Source organism: Triticum aestivum, chromosome 4A, assembly GCF_018294505.1.
Source record: "Triticum aestivum cultivar Chinese Spring chromosome 4A, IWGSC CS RefSeq v2.1, whole genome shotgun sequence".
NCBI classification, from domain to species: Eukaryota; Viridiplantae; Streptophyta; class Magnoliopsida; order Poales; family Poaceae; genus Triticum; species Triticum aestivum.
Window position 1 is genome coordinate 36386411 of NC_057803.1, and position 6670 is coordinate 36393080.

The 6670-nt window shown below is 46.7% G+C and overlaps 1 pseudogene; it reads right to left on the reverse strand.

Annotated features, from left to right (window-relative positions):
• Window positions 1-3325: 3325 nt before the first annotated feature.
• On the reverse strand, window positions 3326-6340 carry LOC123081696 (serine carboxypeptidase-like 42; annotated as a pseudogene).
• Window positions 6341-6670: the final 330 nt, after the last annotated feature.

Consider the following 6670-nt stretch of genomic DNA (forward strand, 5'->3'; position numbering starts at 1 on the left):
TGCTCCTCCCGCACCTCCTGCTGGGCGCGCCGAGCGGCGCCTTCGTCAACATGCCCGAGGCCTCGCGCGGCACCTACTTCTTCGCGCGCGGGGGGCCCACCGGCGGCGTCGACACCCGACTCGCCGATGCGCCGACCAGCTGGTGCACCGCCTTCTTGGACCACTGCAACGGGCTCCTCCTGTGCGAGGCCAGCGAGGGCGCGCGCTTCGTCTACAACCCGGCCACGCGGAGGTCGGCGGTGCTGCCGCCCGCGCCGTGCTCGGAGCCCTGGGGCGTCGCTTCCGCCGCCTACCTCGTGTTCGATCCATTCGTGTCTCTCCACCACGAGGTGCTCCTGCTCCCCGAGCTGCCGGGCGAGCCCGAGGCCCCCGAACCCACCGACCCGCCGCCGCTGCCGCCATTCAACGTTGCGCGGCTCTTCTTTGCGGACTCTGAGTCGTCGCCGCCGCCTCAGATCGTCACCGACGAGGAGGACTGGTTGTCCTCGGACTCGGAGGACGAACCGCGGAAGCCTGCGAGGCCCCGTCAGCGCGAGCACATCGAGGCCAAGGACACCTTGGGGCTTATGGAATAGCCGCCGTCGCCGTACGTGGTGCAGGTGTTCTCGTCCGAGACCGGCCGGTGGGACGACAGGGCGTTCGTCCGGGAAGGCGCCGCCGCCGGGACGGTGGCCGACATGTGGTCGGATCCAAGGTTTTGGTTACCGAATGAGGCATTTTTACCGAGGGGGACTGGAAAACGCGGTTACCACGGTTACCGAGAAATACCGAAAAATACCGAGAATATTTCGAACGAATTTTATAGTTGAATTTTGAATTCAAATAAGTTAATGAACGAACATTTGAACCAAAGACCTCTCAAAACAGGAACTAGGTTCCGACCAACAAGCCAAAACCAACTCTCATGGTATTAATTAGATTCTATGTACTTTACTATAAATTGAGTGTTTAAATTCAAAAAATTCAAATAACTGGTATTTTTTGCTTGGTACGTGGATTTACCGAGGGGCACGGAAATACGCGGTAACCATGGTAAATCTCGAAATTTCGACCGGTAACCAAAACCTTGGTCGGATCCACTGTCATCCAGCTACATTATGGGATTTTATCTACCCGATTGCGGGCCGCGCCGCCGCGACGCCGTCTACTGGCGGCAATCGCTCTACGTCCATTGCCGCGGCGGTTTCATCATCAGGTACATGAACCAATCACCATAGCAGCATCCCATAGACACTGATAATTTGCTTGCTACATCATCAACGCTGCAGGTTGTCGCTGCTGACGGGAAAGTATGTGGTGATCAAAACCCCAGGAGTCACCAAAGTCGCCGAGCGTCCGTGGGCTATGCCACGCCTGGGCAAGTCTCGGAAGGGGGTTTACTGCACCATCATCAACATGCTAAATCTCCAGGTATGGGTACTGACCGAAGAAGAATCACCGACGGCAACGCCGGTGTGGGAGATGGCACATCACGCCGACCTCGAGCCCTCCGTCGGGCAACTGATGCGCAAAAACCTCCAAACCACTGAGAAGTCTTGGATCCTGGACGATCCCAGGAGACGGAAATCATCTGCGGAACAGAGATGCCGAGAATGGGACTCTGACAACGACGACGATGATGGCGCCTATGTCGAGGAAGAAGAAGGGGGTGGCGCCTTTGGTTGGCTGGATTTCTTGGGGTACCATCCTCATAAGGAGATTGTGTTCTTGGGCCACCAGTACAAGCGTTGCGCTTATGCCTACTACCTGAGCACCTCCAAGCTTGAGTACCTTGGTGATCTTTGCCCGGTACCAGATGTTTATCATCCCGCTTGTGTGCAGGAGTCGTACGTGTATACTCCGTGCAGGATCGACCTGCTGTGTGATGAGAATGGTGTCTCTGTTGATTTGAGTAAATGGGTTTCATAAGCTAGCTAGATAGCCAATGAAACAATATGAGAGAGTTATGTACTCCCTCCGATCCAAAATAAGTGTCGTACTTATTTTGGATCGGAAGGGAGTAGTATAGAAGGATTTGGAGAATAAAATAAATGAACTGAGGAACTCTTCTATAAATTTAGACTAGCCCTTGCAATGATGTAATTTTCAGGTGGAACTCAATGATTTTACATATACATGAGCTTGCTGAAATTACTTTGCACAGTAAGTTTACGGTGCTACAAACGTTTACATTGAGACAATGAGGTTGCTAGAACTGCAGAAATCATATATGAAACCAAAAGAAAGGCTTCTGCAGGGTACAGACCTCCCCACTCCTCTGTGTTTGTGACAGAGGCCTTAAGTTCAAACTGTCAGTCCCGAGGTGAACCCCGAAAGGCGTCATGTTGTTGTTCAGGGGCTCTACAAGAAGAACTACAAAGGCAGGGACACCTCCCACTTTACTTCAAATGACTGGCCGTAGATCAAGTGCAAGCAATCGGCACTATGGTTCACAAGAAAGTGGCCTGACCAACACCCCTTGAAGCCACAACCAGGATCAGGGCACGTTTGAAGGAGCAAAAAGGCAAGTTTCTCTTCATGATTTTTCATTTGTGCGCATACAACCCCACTTGGCATATGCGCATGAGGACTTAATCAACTTAACAATCTTTTCCAGTGCGATGTTTTGTGCAAATTAAGATAGCATCCTGAGAACAAACGTGACACCTACTGCTGAGCCTGGACCAGCAGGAAAAGCATTGCAATGTATTCTTTTTGTCCTTCTATGCAGATTAGCTTGAATATTTTACTCTTGATGCAGGTCTGCTTTCTGGACCTTGTGTCCTTGCACACTGGTCCAGCTGAATTTGTTTAGAAAATAACCCTGATTAAGGTAAGGAACTGCCCCTGCCATTTGAGAGCAGGTAACTTTAGTGCTCCCTGGACAGAAGTTTGTTACATAATACATTTGTCTCAAGTAAAAAAAAGGGTTCCTGGATAAGCTGTTGAATAAGTTTGGCCTTTTGAACAACAAGATCAGCAAATCATACCAGCATTCCATTAGCAACAATAAAGTAAATGTCACCTAACTGGCAACATTTTCTCTTGACGAACCTTTTTAACATTCATTTGGTGTGGACCGCTGAAATGATTCAGACAGAATTGCTTGTACAATTTGCAAGTGCCCCCCAAATTAACTACACCCACATAATTGCTTGTACAATTAGTCTGGAATATGTGTTCCAGACTTCCAGGGGTGCAATATGATAAAGATCACACTCCTACTCGCTAGCATGCATGCATTACTTTTCCAATCTTTCTACAGAATCAAGAACTTATTGATCATCTTATACATCATTGAGAACTTAACTTCTCTTTCTATATCCAGCTGCTTTTGTAGGTACACTTAGTCAATGGGTCGATGGGTTGTGTTTGGGAGCCTCTGTCCAAGCACAAACGAGCGAAATAGGCCGAGAGCTCGGTCTGGCTGTGAAAATGGCACCATGTGAGATGCGCCCCGCACTGTTGCAAATGTGAGCATATTACCGTACTCGGTTGCCCAGCCTCCAACCTTGAAAATCAAGAAGAGCAACAGATGTTACATTCATGTTCTATCATATCATCAAATTGGACATCTGCAGTTCAACTTGTGTTCATAGCATAGTAGTGTACCTGGCCTTTGCGGAACCAACTACTGTACGGCACTGTGACGGGCAGCCCCATTGCATGAGCTAGCTCTCGCACAAGGGTTCGGGTGCGCAAGAGGGGCACGACAGAGTCTTGATCGCCGCTGCAACGTTAATTCATATTGTCATAGCAAATTGCACATGGAACGAAAGAAATTATCTGAAAAAATATACTCGTATATGGGAGTACGAAAAGGTAAGTTAACATACCTGAATACCCAAACTGGTATCTTTTGTTCCACTATTCTCTGAAGTAAAGGCAAGATGTTGGTGTAAACATCCTTTCCGGTGAAATTCAGCACACTGGCACATGATTTTAAATGGCCCATGTGATTTTGAGTTACAAAGATGAGCAGTTTGTTTACTCCGACTCTCCTCTCTTTACATATTTATTTACTGAAACTGCCAAACGGATGTATTTGACAGAAGTAGCAATAGAAGCACTTACTCACTGCACATGCTCCAGCTATAAGGTAGATGTGTTCTATTAGCATGAAGAGCATGCTGCACTTCTGGAAGATTGAAGTAGAAGTTACCTTCATATGACATGCAAACATCCACTCCTAAACTGATCTTGGTCACCTAGGTTGCACAAAAACACTAGTCACATAAGAGCGATCAAAAGGTTCTGGTGTAAAATATCATGCACCATGAGGAAGCAAGAGCATACATATTTGCGCAATCGTAGCTCCTGCATCACAATTGATGGGTAACAGACATGACATCATAGTCGTCGACATATTCTCCAACCATAGCTATTGCCTCGTCAATGGCATCATTGCATGACTTGCTCTCATTGTGGGGGTTACCGGATGTGTAATCCTCAAAATCACAATCCTTCTTTATGGCCAGAAATATTTCATCGGAGATCATACCATGAGACCAGAAGTACTCATATCTCACGCGGATATACCTGTCAAGCTCGAGTAACGGATTCCCGATCTACTCAAGGTAATCTCAGAGTTAACAAAATAGTCCCAGTAACTAGTAAGTACTCCCTCCGTTCCATAATAGTTGATTCAAGAGAGGACCAGGCTTTGTTTGACTACTTACAGCTACCCCCTTTATATTGAACTTAAAACCCTTTGATTTCTCATTGTGCGTGAGAAGAACATCGGTTAGCTGCGGTATATGATGCCCTGCATTATTATTAACGCAAAATCACGCACCATAGAACAGAGATAACTGAAACGTAGATTCGTAGAGTAGAACTTGAAATCCTTCCTAACCTGCGTAGCTCTCTCCAGAGAGAAATAAGCTTGTTGATCTGTACTCCGGGAACTTCTTATACCAACCCAACAGAAATTTGTACATATCATTAGCTGCATATATATAGTTAAAGAAACATACGGTCACATCGACTTATTCAGGCTAACAACCGGTATCCAGCGATGTGCACAATATCGCATCAGTTTACCAGTCCGTGTATCTCCTGTATTGTAGTCTGACGAAGTGTTGGAGTAGGACCATCCAACTCCAGCTGGTGATTCAACAAATAGAAGATTGGACACTGCGAATTTATTTAGAAAGATAATTAAAGCAACTAAGAGTTAGTAAGATCTACACATTCTTTCACCTGTAAGATGTGATCGGAGAGATGTTTGTCAAAAGCTCAACCTTTATTCCATGATTTCTTGTTTAATCGAAGGCCTCTACCATCTCCTCTGGGATAAAATGGGCCAAGCTCCGTAAACGCGCCGCCTCCAACCGAAGAACAGCCAGGACCTGAACATCAGTGAAATTTTGCAGCAACATACAGTTAGCAATCACATTTCCATATTTAGTATGTACTGAGATCTTTATGCACATCGTAGTGTAGCAAGGTACTGTGTTACATCAAAGAAAAGAAGCACAATCTTTTGTGTGTGTGTGTGTGTGTGTGTGTGTGTGTGTGTGTGTGTGTGTGTGTGTGTGTGCATACATGGAATGAAAGCAAAAATGGTGCCTCGCTTCTTTTTAAAATTCTCAAGGACCACAACAAACAAAGCCCAATGAGGCAAGGCTCCAAGGTACTCCCTCCATTTCTTTTTAGTTTGCATATAAAATTCGATCAAAGTCAAACTTCAAAATGTTTGACTAACTTTATAGAAAAATACCAATATTCACAATATGTTATTAGATGCATCACGAAATTAACTTTCATATACCATATAATTTTAGTATTGTAGATGTTGATTTTTTAAATATAAATTTGGTCAAACTTTGTTTAGTTTGACTTTGACCAAATTTTATATATGCAAATAAACGGAGGAGGTAGTGAAGATGGTGACCTCAAAGATACTCACAAAACTGATTTATTTTTTGCTTGGCAGGTGTGGATCGGATGGTCAACAAATGGGAGGAAGTTGTTTGTGTTTCCAGTTCAGGACGTGCAAGAAAAAGGTAGAGTGGAGGAGGAAAAGGTACAAGGAAATGAGTAGGTACTAGGTACGGACCTCCGTTGAGCCAGAGCGTGAGCGGCTTGCCGGCGGCGTGGTCCTGCGCCTCGGCGGAGTAGTAGAAGAGGCTCCTCCCGGCCTTGCCGTCCACGTCCACGTACCCGGCGAACTGCCTGAACCCCACGATCGGCTGCCCGGGCAGCCGCCCCACCAAATCTTCCTCCGGGAACCCGAGCACGCAGCTGCTCGCGGCCCAACAAACCATGGCCACCGCCAGCGCTGCAGCTCGCCAGGAGCCCGCCATTGCCGCGAGAACCTCGAGAGCAACCGGAATTGGGAGAGACGAGGGATCGGAGGACGGAGAGGCCTAGTGGGCTGGGTTCTTGAGTCGAGAATTCGGGTGATATATACCGGGGGCACGCAGCTTTTCCGCCCGTGACGTGGAAACAGTGCGGATTTTTTTTCTTTTTTCGAGGATACAGCGCCGATTTTTAAAGTTAATTCGTAGGTTGTTGCTGGTTTAGGCTTGGATTCCATTGTTTCCTTTTCTTTCCCACCGGTTATGAGATGATAAATTCGGCGGCGCCGAAAAATGTTGTAATATCTATTGAATTGAATCATTATTTGTGATTTTGGAGGATGTATATGGTACATGTTGTGATATAAGATGATGAATCTAGACTATCT